The 13,727-nt window shown below is 42.4% G+C and overlaps 1 protein-coding gene across 1 annotated transcript in view; it reads right to left on the bottom strand.

The window, feature by feature from the left end:
* The window catches only part of LOC134540877 (sodium-coupled monocarboxylate transporter 1), a 154,468-nt gene extending 142,217 nt beyond the window's left edge, over positions 1-12,251 (bottom strand). Inside the window, exon 1 of the mRNA XM_063383899.1 lies at positions 12,001-12,251. The gene's annotated coding sequence lies outside the window, so the exon portion shown is untranslated. The remainder of the gene's footprint in view (positions 1-12,000) is intronic.
* Positions 12,252-13,727: the final 1,476 nt, after the last annotated feature.

The following is a 13,727-nucleotide window of genomic DNA, read 5'->3' as shown; positions in this document are numbered from 1 at the left end:
ATTAAATAGGTTAAGGCGGGATTTTCAAAAGTAGCCTAGCTTTTAAATTTACTTTAACTAAACTATTTTTTATAAATTAATTAATTTTTTGACGTGACGTAAATTAAATCGATAAACGCCGGCTGCACGCACGAAAAAGGATGACTCATTGTCCCGTTACGCTCATTGTACGCTTGCGCCGCATCTATATTCCACTCGATTGGCCTATGAATCTACTATTATATTAAATAGGTTAAGGCGGGCTTTTCAAAAGTAGCTTTTAAATTGAGTACTTTAATTAAACCAATTTTTTATTATTTAATTAATTTTTTTGGTTATTTTTCCATTTTTCCAAAATAAAGAGCAATAAACAAAAAGAAACATAAAAGATAATTTAAAAAATATTTAGAAATTTTGATATCAAGTTGATCCGCCTAACCGACGTGCAAGGGAATGTACCTACTATTTTATGGAGCTAATTGAACATTCCAATCAAACAATCACTTCCATTCAAAAAGTTATAGTTAAAATAATCTGTTCGTTAAAGTAATAAACTTATTTGAATTAATGAGTGCAAATAAAAGTAAATTTATCAATTAAATTGTAGATTTCATTTCACTCCGTCTTTGTATCCATACAAAATAGTGATAATTAAATAAAAATGATTCAATTTTATTTATAAAAGTATGCAATCATTTCATCAATGTTTTGTTGTGACGTTGTCACGTTAAACTATCGTCCGTAAACCGACTTTACAGACAACCAATTTTTGGTTCTAAATAGACGCGCGCATGCTCAGAACGCTGCAGCCACCAGACGGTCTGCTTGCGACGAAGTTATCCGATGACGTCGCTTCGCGTGCTGATTGTGTGTACATTGTGACTGGACGCAAACACCCGGTGTTTGGCCTGTGCCCGGGTCTTGGGTCTTGTCTTATCGCGCAGAAGCCAAGGGTCACATACAGGTTTCCGAAGGAGCACTCTGGAACCACGGGCGGTATTCTGGGGAGGCCAATAAGAGTCGTTACCACAACGCCGAACGTACAATAACGCCGAATGCCAAATTGACCGCAACGCCGACCGCTAGAAAACTGCTGTGTACCTACCACAACGCCGAAATACAGTAACGCCGAAAAATGTTGCTGTGGGAAAGGAGGGGGGGGGGGGGGAAGGGCACAGGAGCAAAATGAAAAACAACTGAATGAATTTGTGTGTTTCTTAAATGTATCTTAACGCCGAAATACCACAACCTAACCTAACGTAGCTTAGCCTAACCTAGCATAACCTTACCTAACCTAACCTTTGTGGCAGTCCTGCAATGACATTTTTCGGCGTTAATGTATTTCGGCGTTGTGGTACACAGCGGTTTTGTAGATTTCGGCGTTGTGGTGCGTCCCCGGCGAATAAGCACCGATATTCCAGTCAAATTGTGTTCTTACCGGGGAAAGTTGTGGGGTAGTTTTCGATTTTTTTAAATTCTTACTTTTTTGGGGGGGGGGGGGGGGTTTGTGCTGAATCAGAATTTGAGGTTTGCTAACAAATTTCGTGACGCAACAATAACATTTTTTTTTAAAAAGTTAACGAAAAAACTCAAGTACTTTTTTTTTGCTTATGATTCGGAAACTATCATCTTTTCGTTCAAAAACCTTTCTATTCAAATTGAAAGTATCTAAAAAAAATTCCTTTTTTTTTTTTTTTTTTTTTTTTTTTTCTCCGGTTGACCGTAGGGCTCAAGCGCTAGTTGAAAATTGGTGTATTTTGGCTGTGACTCCCATTAATCAACTTCTTCCACTCAGAGACTCTTAATTTATTATTAACGGCTGTCATTTAGTGAATCCCTCCCAGTTTTAAGTTGAATACAATGAAGCCGGGTTTGAATTATTATGCCATCTCCAGTACCAAAAAAAAAAAACACTTTAAAATCATATTGTATTTAAAATCTGTGCAAATATAATTCTGTCTCGTACGTTTGTTTTTTAAATTTTCTTTTCTTTTGAGAACAAATTGACTGGATTATGACCTGTTGGGATACGACCGTAATCCATCTCGCGGGTAGTATTCCAGAACGAGTCCGAACCGAATGCCAATAAGGAAATCAAACTGGCAAAACAATTATTTTAGTGAACGGTTCCCCTGCGCGAGGCTGTAAAACTGGTTCCAGCGCATTCTAGCGGACGTTTCGCAAACCATCGATACAATTGTTACGGCAATAGCAGCACCATCGCTCAGAAGTAGAGCTGCCTTTCTAATATCGAGTACTTTTTTGGCGTGACAACGTCTAATAAATCGATGAACGCCGGCTGCACGCACGAAAAAACGGTCCCGTTACACTCATTGTCCCGTTGCGCTGTGTCCCGTTACGCTCATTGTACGCTTGCGCCGCATCTATCTCTCTTCCACTCGATTGGGAACAACCATCGATTTGACTTTTTCGAGGCACATTAAACTTGAAACACTCCCATTCGTTTCCTACTTTTCCTATCATTGTACTATTCTTAACAGAATAACACAGATTGGAAGAAGTTAAATAGCAAACATGTATAAAAGTTATAGTTAAAATAATATCCTCGTTAAAATAATAAACATATTTGAATAATGAGTGCAAATAAAAGTACATTTATCAATTAAATTGTAGATTTCATTTCACTCCTTCTTTGTATCCATACAAAATAGTGATAATTCAATAAAAACGATTCAATTTTATTCATAAAAGTATGCAATCATTTCATAAATGTTTTGTTATGTCGTTGTCACGTTGAACTATCGTCCGTAAACCGACTTTACAGACAACCAATTTTTTTTTTTAAGTTGCGATTATTTCTTGTTATAACCATTAACGTGTACAAAATGCATTCTAAGATAGTTCAGCTATCATAAAGTGTCTTTTGGCACACAAGACACAGTTTGTACGTTCCCCTGATGATCACGAAAGTGACTATATACGGGTTAATGGTGCCAGACGTGGGTTCGCCATCTGTACGATCTCTGAAAATGTGAGCTAAGAGCATGCGCGGGAATTTCGGGCAGCAAATCGGCAACGGGTAGGACACCAAATTCCGTTCCATGGAAAGGGAATCCTAAGATATACATCAAGTTCTGTCTCTGCCCGAACACGCCCGAATATTCACCTTCGGCCAACCACGGGGTTATTTATATATATATTTATATTTCTCTGTTTATCTTAATGTAGCTATACTAACCTAACTAAACGTCCATAGTGTTTTAAAGTGTTTTAATGTAGCTAACCTAACCGACCACTTTTAATACTTGAATTCATTTTTCCTGCGCAAAAATAAAACAAATCCCGAGGTTGGCCGAAGATGAATATTCGGGCGTGTTCGGGCAGGGACAGAACTTGATGTACATCTTAGGCTTCTCCCATGAAAATAAGGAACTGGCCGTGTTCTATCGTGCACTTGGAATACGGTTAACGTAAAGGTGTAGCATATTCAACACCTAAACCATTATTTTTGTGTCTTGTAATACCAGCTGAAGAGCTGAACTTTGCTATCTACCGTGTGCGTTTAATCTATTTCGTACCAAGGTATCTTAACTACTTTGTTAAGTAAATAGTTTTATTAATATTTTTAGTATTCCTGTATGGTATTGTTTTAGCTTATAACTTTGGTGTGCGAATAGAAATCGCAAGGTAAGATTATTAACATAATTGATGTGCTGTTTGCGGTATTACAATTTTATTGCCGGCAAATATTTTTATAAGATTATGAAACACGTATTTTTTTGTTACACAATTACAAATGTGTATTTCCATGAAAAAATTTGTTAGTCGCTGCAGTGATTTGTAAGTAAATCCAGCATGTTTCGGCTGAGTTTATAAACAACGCAAATAAAGCTACACGCAACCATCGCCCGAATATCACAGTCATTTATAATGAACGCAAATTGCAAGACATCAACCATAAAACTTAAAATTGTAAAACATTAGAAAAAATATTTATACCCCAGGCTTCTTTTTATAGTTCATATATACGTATATAATTTATAAAACAAAATGAACTGCCTATAATATGACTTTAAATACGTATTTTCTTTCAGTTGGTAAAATTTTGACAACCGTAATCGTAATGTATATAGAAAAAAAATCACACCGAGCGCTTACATGCACATAAAATTTGCATCTTTAAAAAACGTCGACACACTGTCTTCAAATATGGCCATCGAAAACGCAAGCCAGAACGCTAGAAAGTTGGGAGTTAAACAATACTGGTTTTGCGTTATTGCGTGTTGCGTAGTTGATAATCCGGTACTGTAAAATGTCACTGCTGAACATTTTTCCGTCGTGCGTCTCTAGTATATATAGTTTATGGACCCGACCTTGGTGCGCCCGTATGCAGCCAGTCTGAGAGCAGTCCTGCTCGTCTTGTAGGCGGGGAGACCCAACACCATGGGTAACGACGCTCCACGAGCCAACCTCACGAGGCTCAGCGTGCCTCACACGAGGCTCAGTGCCTCACACGAGGCTCAGAGTGCCTCACACTAGGCTCAGAGTGCCTCACACGAGGCTCAGAGTGCCTCACACGAGGCTCAGAGTGCCTCACACGAGGCTCAGAGTGCCTCACACAAGGCTCAAGAGTGCCTCACACGAGGCTCAGAGTAACTCACACGAGGCTCAAGAGTGTCTCACACGAGGCTCAGAGTGTCTCACACGAGGCTGAGTGCCTCACACGAGGCTCAAGAGTGCCTCACACGAGGCTCAAGAGTGCCTCACACGAGGCTCAAGAGTGCCTCACACGAGGCTCAGAGTGCCTCACACGAGGCTCAGAGTGTCTCACACGAGGCTCAGAGTGTCTCACACGAGGCTCAAGAGTGTCTCACACGAGGCTCAAGAGTGCCTCACACGAGGCTCAGAGTGCCTCACACGAGGCTCAGAGTGTCTCACACGAGGCTCAGAGTGTCTCACACGAGGCTCAAGAGTGCCTCACACGAGGCTCAAGAGTGCCTCACACGAGGCTCAAGAGTGTCTCACACGAGGCTCAAGAGTGTCTCACACGAGGCTCAGAGTGCCTCACACGAGGCTCAAGAGTGTCTCACACGAGGCTCAAGAGTGTCTCACACGAGGCTCAGAGTGTCTCACACGAGGCTCAGAGTGCCTCACACGAGGCTCAGAGTGCCTCACACGAGGCTCAGAGTGTCTCACACGAGGCTCAGAGTGCCTCACACGAGGCTCAGAGTGTCTCACACGAGGCTCAGAGTGCCTCACACGAGGCTCAAGAGTGTCTCACACTAGTCTCAGAGTGTCTCACACGAGGCTGAGTGTCTCACACGAGGTTGAGTGTCTCACACGAGGCTCAGAGTGTCTCACACGAGGCTGAGTGTCTCACACGAGGCTCAGAGTGCCTCACACGAGGCCGCCTCGCTCGCTGAACTCTCTCCTAACGGGTGCCAGTTCCCGCAACTCTGGCCGCATTCCACCTCCACAGCCCGCGGCTGACTTCACGGGCAGCAGACTCCATGCTGGAGTAGCCGACACAGCTCCAACCACCAATCGGGAGACCTAAGATGCACATAAAGTTCTGCTATTCCCGATTACACCCGAACAATTCACCTTCGGCCAACCTCGGGATTTGTTTTATTTTTGCGCAGGAAAAATGAATTCAATTATTAAAAGTGGTCGGTTAGGTTAGCTACATATTAAAACACTTTAAAACACTATGGATGGTTAGTTAGGTTATGTAGTATAGCTACATTAAAATAAACAGAGAAATATAAATATATATAAATAAACCCGAGGTTGGCCGAAGGTGAATTGTTCGGGTGTAATCAGAAATGGCAGAACTTTTTGTGCATCTTAGGCTTCCCTAACCAATCACGTGCGACACACCCGTGACGTAAGCGCCACACACCTAATGATGAAATATATTTTCTAATTCACACCGCATCGCGGGCGCGACGTAACTGAAATCAAGTTCGGAATTTTGTTTTCGAAAGATGGTCGCACTGGATCGTCGTTTATACTACTTTTTGTATATTTTTTAAAAAAAATTAACTTCTAAATGTATTGTGAAATCTTTGTAATGTGTTCAACGCGGTTATTGTTTTCCAATTAATAATTAGATTTTAACTAAACATGTTTATCTGGCATGTCATTTTAATAACCCTGCCAGCTTTGATTGCTGTCATATGTTTGTTACGTATGTTATGGATACGCCCATTTAATATGAAATCGTTTAAGTTTATTTTTGTCGCGCGGTTGGGAATCATTTGTTCACAATATTGCAGAAGTCACAATAGCACGACGTACTGACGTCATAATAACACGACGCGTGGGAAAACAACGAGACATTAGAACATGTGGTTCACACCCGGGCGACGAACAAAAATAAAGGATTTAATTTTAAATGATGGTGGGGACGCACCACAACGCCGAAATACCAAAACGCCGAACGTACAATAACGCCGAAATACATTAGCGCCGAAAAATGTCATTGCAGGACTGCCACAAAGGTAAGGTTAGGTTAGGTTAGGTAAGGTAAGATTAGGTTAGGTTAGGCTAGGTTAGGCTAGGCTAGGTTAGGTTGGACTGTGGTATTTCGGCGTTAAGATACATTTAAGAAACACACACAAATTCATTCAGTTGTTTTTCATTTTGCTCCTGAGCCCCCCCCCCCCCTTCCACAGCAACATTTTTCGGCGTTACTGTATTTCGGCGTTGTGGTACACAGCAGTTTTCTAGCTGTCGGCGTTGCGGTCAATTTGGCATTCGGCGTTATTGTACGTTCGGCGTTGTGTAACGACCCTTAAATGGTTCTTGTCATTATATATGCAACAAACATACGACAACCATCACCACTTGCAGCTTTTTCTGATCGATTTGCTTGTGAGAAACGTGTGAATTTCCAATTTAACATTCTGTTAGAAAAATCAAATTTGCATTTTCAGAGATTTCTCAAATAAACTTGCCAACATTAATGCACTTCAAATATTGGTTTGCATGAAAATCGAAAGATATTTTTTCAAAGTAGTTTTACTTTGCACGTAAGTACTTGATCTGTATGAATTAATTAAAAACATTAATTTAATTATACTATTAAATTCTATGTTGCGATTTTCTTTTATTTCACTATGTAAAGCTTTAATTAATTTATCGAACTAAGCTTTTTTTTTCGGGAAAAAAAGAACTTAAAGACTGAAAAATCGCATTGAAGAACATTTGGTACATAACAGGATCGGCAAATTTTTGAACGAATAGCAGGATTCAAGACCTTATGAGCGACAAGATGGCCGTAGTAGTGACGTTCAATTGTCGTCAGGTACTAGTTATAAAGGAAAACTAAACGTACCTAATTGAAAGGAAAATTTGATGGTTGCAATTGTTTTGACATTAGCTCGGTTAAGGGTAGTTTACTATTTTAGCATTGCTTATCATGTTTCATTCTTAATTTGGTTCTCGGATATATTGTTCCGAGATACCTGTATTTTCTGTTTGAAAAATTCAGGAACGTGTTCATAACAAACAGGTTTTGTTCGAATAATTTCTTCAAGGTCGCTATCAAGGATTTCATGTCCCGTGTTTCCACATTTGGTTAATGCGCACTTTGAGAATACTTTTCTTTATAGAAAAACTTAAATAAGCACATATGCCGAAACTTTACAGTGGCTAAGTATCTCCCTAATTGGAACCAGATGGGTCGAACTTATGTTCGAAATATTTACTGAAGATATTTATCATTATAGATATTGAAGTAGATTTTGCTTTAGGGTTGTAGCCGTGTCCTTGGCGACTAATTCACCGACGTTTCGGTCGACGTTGCAGTCGCCATCATCACGGAGCAGTTACGTACTGTTTAGTAACTGCTCCCTGATGATGGTGACTGCAACGGACACGGCTACAGCCCAGAAGCCAAGCTACTTCAGACAATGGCCGTGAAAGCCTGCGAACATCATTATAGATATTGACCATTACCATTTTTTTAATTTTCGAGTTGAGTCTGATAACGAATAGCAACTAAGAAAATACGCTGAGGGCGAACGATCTGTTTCCGCATTTCGTTATCAAGATGTTTATCTAGAATCGTGAAAAGGGCTTAAAAACGGGTGTTCTCATAATAATTTTAAGGCGTGAAATTTTTGGTACAGATGTTTGACAGTACTCAAATACCGTACACCTCTATTTTTATTTATCCGCCATTTAATGCTACTGCGTACCGCTCAGATGTTATAGTCACCTTATGCACGATATCTGTAGAAGAAAACTACAAAAAACCCAAAAGAAAAAAAAACACAAATTAAGCAAAAAATTGCTGTTGTCAACAGGATATAAACACCACAAATGATGACAGCACAAAAATATTGAACCCAATTTTTTTTTCGTTCTCTTAGTCCATTTTTCTTTGTTTTTCTTTGTTTGTTGACCATATTCCTGATATGGAATATTATGTGGTGTTTATATCCTGTTGACAACCAAATTTTTTTGCTTAATTTTTTTTTGTTTTCTTCTGTTTTATTCTACAGACATACATGTGCTTAGCAATGGCGTATGTCCAAAAGCTTACATCAAGTCATGCACTCCCATTGCACAAATCTTTCAAAGATAATACTTATGCACGATGAAAAGTTGCGCGCCAATACACGGCCTTGCGCTCAGAGACGACAGCGCTCTCAGGCGTCTGGGCCTGGAACTACACCTCGACTGAGGCTGCTGAGTCCCAGACAAGCTGTCTCATAAGCAGCAGAAACTGGCGTGAAATGGCGGGAATGAGACCCTTCTAGCCTGCCTGCTGAATGTATCCGACCAATGGCAGGAGGTCAGTGTATGTCCCCAGTTGGTTCCAAGGCGAGATGCTTCGAGCCAATGGAATCCATCGGCTTCTTTGCTTATTTCAGTTCTCCTACAAGGAAAAAATATTCTCAAAATGCGACTACAGAAATTAAACTGCTTGCGTTAGCCAACTATGCAAACACGGTACATGAAATCCTTGATAGCGACCTTGAAGAAATTATTCGAACAAAACCTGTTTGTTATGAACACTTTCCTGAATTTTTAAAACAGAAAATATCTCGGAAAAATATATCCGAGAACAAAATTAAGAAAAATAATAAGCAATGCTTAAATAGTAAATTACCCTTGACCGAACTAATGACAAAAAAAAATTGAAACTATCTAACATCGTGAAATATGTAGGTGAGTGAAGGTTAGAAGCAGAGACATCTTGGATTGACAGTTTTTAAGGGATAACATATATTAATTATTCGTAAAAATTAAGGTAAAAGTTTATAACTGAAAATTATTTTTTACGAGAAAAAAAACTTTAAAAAAATTTCTGAGATAGTTAATGATTGACAAACATTAGTAATAACACAGTTTTTGCTATTATTAAAAAAAAATACAAAACATATCACTGGGAAAACCACATGTAGCAGCCTATTGTTTTAAAAGTCAGGTTTTTACGCCTCAACAGAACCATGAAGCGAGACAGCAAAGTGGTAACACACTACACTCTCTTTCCCGTGGACCCAGTCATAACTCTGGGCCTTCCTCCGTGGTTTCTATTCTACATGTTCCCCGCAACCACTCCAACCAACATCGTGATAATTTCTGTTCTACATGTTCCCCGCAAACTCTCCAACCAACACCGTGATCATTTCTGTTCTACATGTTCCCCGCAACCTCTCCAGCCAACACCGTGATCATTTCTGTTCTACATGTTCCCCGCAACCTCTCCAGCCAACACCGTGATCATTTCTGTTCTACATGTTCCCCGCAACCTCTCCAACCAACACTGTGATCATTTCTGTTCTACATGTTCCCCGCAACCTCTCCAGCCAACACCGTGATCATTTCTGTTCTACATGTTCCCCGCAACCTCTCCAACCAACATCGTGATAATTTCTGTTCTACATGTTCCCCGCAACCTCTCCAGCCAACACCGTGATCATTTCTGTTCTACATGTTCCCCGCAACCTCTCCAGCCAACACCGTGATCATTTCTGTTCTACATGTTCCCCGCAACCTCTCCAGCCAACACCGTGATCATTTTTGTTCTACATGTTCCCCGCAACCTCTCCAGCCAACACCGTGATCATTTCTGTTCTACATGTTCCCCGCAACCTCTCCAACCAACTCCGTGATCATTTCTGTTCTACATGTTCCCCGCAACCTCTCCAGCCAACACCGTGATCATTTCTGTTCTACATGTTCCCCGCAACCTCTCCAGCCAACACCGTGATCATTTCTGTTCTACATGTTCCCCGCAACCTCTCCAGCCAATACCGTGATAATTTATGTTCTACATGTTCTCCGCAACCTCTCCAACCAACATCGTGATAATTTCTGTTCTACATGTTCCCCGCAACCTCTCCAGCCAACACCGTGATAATTTATGTTCTACATGTTCCCCGCAACCTCTCCAATCTACATCGTGATAATTTCCGTTCTACATGTTCCCCGCAACCTCTCCAAACAACACCGTGATCATTTCTGTTCTACATGTTCTCCGCAACCTCTCCAACCAACACCGTGATCATTTCTGTTCTACATGTTCCCCGCAACCTCTCCAGCCAACACCGTGATAATTTATGTTCTACATGTTCCCCGCAACCTCTCCAATCTACATCGTGATAATTTCCGTTCTACATGTTCCCCGCAACCTCTCCAAACAACACCGTGATCATTTCTGTTCTACATGTTCTCCGCAACCTCTCCAACCAACATCGTGTTAATTTATGTTCTACATGTTCCCCGCAACCTCTCCAACCAACATCGTGATAATTTCTGTTCTACATGTTCCCCGCAACCTCTCCAACCAACATCGTGTTCATTTCTGTTCTACATGTTCCCCGCAACCACACGAGCCAAAAATTGTTCAGCCAACTTTAAATTTGACATATGTTTGTATTATGTTTAGAAATTTTTCTAATCTTATAATTACTAATTAAGTTCACGTTACATAATGAAAATAGGTTTAAAATTCAATCGCAAACATTTCAAATTACAAGAAGAACTATAACATAAAGGCCCGCATTCTTGTCGTAAATGTGAATGACGTCCCATTATCGCATGGAAAACTACACTACAATAAATTGTGATGTCAGACGCCCGAATCCACAGATTTCTAAAGTGCTTGCCAGAACGCAGTAAATACTGAGCGCCAAAATAATTGTTTTTTTGTTTGCTGTTATTTTGCTTTGTGAGTGAGGATGCAGTTTAGTTTTGAATATTTAGTTAACTTGTTGAATATGTAATTACTCTGCGAGGCAAAAGTAAATTTTCTAACAGCAAAAAATAATCACGAGAGTATTGTTGTTCTGCGCTACCAAAGGACAAGTATTGGGACATGAAAGTCCGAGTATTCGGCGACCAGGAGAGATTTTTACCGTCATCTTGCACCACCCACGACGCCAGAAAGGTTAGCGTGGACCAATCAGTGATCAGTTTTTAGGACATTGCGATTGGCCGGTTCTGGAGATGCCCCTGAGGCTCTGAGGGGGAATTATCGGGATGCTGACTGTCAGCGGAGTGAGTTATCAGTGTGTGCAGCCACTCACCACCAGGGGCGTTATAGTCCCTGGAACACTAGATCCAGCCCTGGGTAAGCTACAAAGAGGACCACGAGTCCAAGTGCCCAACCTCTGCGCACGGTAGACTCTTATATACTCTGTCCAACTCTTCATCCAGACCATCATCTGTCTCCTGTATTCTCCTACACTTGATGCATGCAAATATGCATCCCGCATGTCAGTGCCCAGGGGTTTCCTCTGTGTCTACGCAGGTTCTACCTGGGCCCAACGCATCTCTAGTTGTAGTCTAGATTTATGAGTGAGGGGAGTTAGTCATGGCATCAATCGTTGCCATGGCTGGCCAATCCCCTCCTAGCACACGATGCATGCGACCCTCTCCCTGCATGAATAGGGGGATAGACTTCGGTCTGAGACGCACCTAGGTCTCTCTCCTAACCCGGACCCCTCCAAAATACACACTTAGCTTTTAGTTAGGTTAGGAAAAATCTTATCGGGAGGTGGAGGACGGGGGCAGATCGCCCCAAGGAAGAAAGGTAGGACTCACCTGAGGGTCCTATCTGGTGACCTTGCCGCGCAGGTTGGGCTTGGTGTCATACACCAGCCAGGCCCATGCCTCGATGGAGCGACAACTGGTAGACGGCCCCGTGGCGAGGCTGTGGGTGCAGGGGGGGAGGGTGGCTGACGACGCCTCGCCTGCTAGAGCGCGCTGCTGCTGCTGTCCGGCCGGCGGAGAGAGAGAGACAGAGACAGAGAGAGACGGAGAGGACTGGCTGGCGTGCGAGCTCTCACTGCGACTGACCGGCGCCGAGTGACCGGCCGCGCTATTTATACACTCGCGCCGGCCGGTTTGCCCGCCCGCCGCCCCTTGCCCTGTTGGCGCCTCCGATCGGGGACGCACCACAACGCCGAAATACCACAACGCCGAACGTACAATAACGCCGAATGCCAAATTGACTACAACGCCGACAGCTAGAAAACTGCTGTGTACCACAACGCCGAAATACATTAACGTCGAAAAATGTCATTGCAGGCCTACCACAAAGGTTAGGTTAGGGGTCGTCCATTAATCACGTGATGTTTTTTTTAGCAAATTTTTAATCCCCCCTCCCCCCCTAGTGATTTGTGGTGAGTTTTCAGACTTCCCCCCCCCCCCCCAATAAATCACGTGTATTTTTTTGGTACAAAATATTTTTAAAAATTTCAGAATATTATCTTTAAATATAGGTATAATCTAATTTAATACTAGAAAATTAAGCACAGTGATAAAAATGTCCTGACACACATTAAAGTTGCAGGTTTATTCTCACTGGCATAAAAATAATAAAGGAAAGGCTTATATGTGATTTACGCATGTATTCGGCGCCAAAATCACAGTCTTACTGGCGACTGGCAAGCCGAGCCGGGTGGTTCATGTTGCGGCGGGCGGGGGATATTGTTGCCTGGCTACGGCGAGTCAAGGTCACGCGTCGCTTTTCGGTTTAGTAGAAATCGGTTTAGTAGAAATCGCGCGAAAAAATAAATACACGTGATATCTCTCTACACCCCCTCCCCCCTTGTGATATTTCGTGATTTTTCCCGACCCCCCCCCCCCCTTTTCGAGCCTCACGTGATTAATGGACGATCCCTTAGGTAAGGTTAGGTTAGGTTAAGTTAGGCTAGGTTAGGCTAGGTTAGGCTAGCCTAGGTTAGGTTAAGTTGTGGTATTTCAGGGTTAAGATACATTTAAGAAAAACACACAAATTCATTCAGTTGTTTTTCATTTCGCTCCTGTGCCCCCCCCCCCCCCCCCCTTCCCCGCAGCAACATTTTTTCGCCGTTACTGTATTTCGGCGTTGTGGTACACAGCAGTTTTCTAGCTGTCGGCGTTGCGGTCAATTTGGCATTCGGCGTTATGGTATTCGGCGTTGTGGTAACGACCCCCTCCGATCGCTTGGTTTCCTAGCCCTGTGCGGAGTCGACGCGGTGATTGGCGACACAACTCCTGTACTAGCCTGGACAGCTAGGAGAGGTTTGGCTATAACCTCCACTGGGTGATGTGGTAGAACGAGGTAGGCGCCAGCAGTGCTGATAACGTCTAAGAGCTCAGGACGCAGGCAACTGTCTGGTCAGCTGAGTGAGGCAGGGGGTGAAGGTGGTGTCTGAGCTGGGATGGGTAGCCTCAGCTTCTGGACATAGCTGGACCTCTAACACGTCTCCTGTCTCGCCGTATCCACCCGAAACCAACGCGGACAGCAATGTCCAATCCACCAACCCCCTGCAAGGTAGACTCTT

This window comes from Bacillus rossius, chromosome 17, assembly GCF_032445375.1.
Source record: "Bacillus rossius redtenbacheri isolate Brsri chromosome 17, Brsri_v3, whole genome shotgun sequence".
Lineage (NCBI taxonomy): Eukaryota > Metazoa > Arthropoda > Insecta > Phasmatodea > Bacillidae > Bacillus > Bacillus rossius.
This window is presented reverse-complemented; position numbering and strand designations above follow the sequence as displayed.